Here is a 408-nt window from a genome sequence, read left to right as displayed (position 1 = left end):
TGCCGAACCGCTTAGTTACGGGTACGTAAACACACCACCATCGGTTGTCAAGCGATGTTGGGGGGACAAACACAGACACACAAACATACATACATATATATATATACACATATATACAACGGGGTTCTTTCAGTTTCCGTCTCCCAAATCCACTCACAAGGCTTTGGTTGGCCCGAGGCTATAGTAGAAGACACTTTCCCAAAGTGTCACGCAGTGGGACTGAACCCGGAACCATGTGGTTGGTAAGCAAGCTTCTTACCACACAGCCAATTTTTTGCTTGTTTTTTGAAAATAGAAAAAAAAAACCCCCAACTTTTTCTGAAATTGATCCTTAATTTTATTTTCCCTTTTTCTTTTTCAGATGTCGCAACAAATATTCTAAAGAAATCTGGACATTTTCTTTTCCTT

At 40.0% G+C, this 408-nt stretch overlaps 1 long non-coding RNA gene across 1 annotated transcript in view; it reads left to right on the top strand.

Moving 5' to 3' along the window:
- Nucleotides 1–408, top strand: part of LOC106871516 (uncharacterized) — a 2,650-nt gene extending 2,242 nt beyond the window's left edge. Inside the window, exon 3 of the long non-coding RNA XR_001409663.2 lies at nt 362–408. This is a non-coding gene — a long non-coding RNA (uncharacterized LOC106871516). The remainder of the gene's footprint in view (nt 1–361) is intronic.

This window comes from Octopus bimaculoides, chromosome 30 (assembly GCF_001194135.2).
Source record: "Octopus bimaculoides isolate UCB-OBI-ISO-001 chromosome 30, ASM119413v2, whole genome shotgun sequence".
Taxonomy (NCBI): domain Eukaryota; kingdom Metazoa; phylum Mollusca; class Cephalopoda; order Octopoda; family Octopodidae; genus Octopus; species Octopus bimaculoides.
Note: the sequence above shows the minus strand (reverse complement) of the source record. Positions and strands in the feature narration are given on the sequence as shown.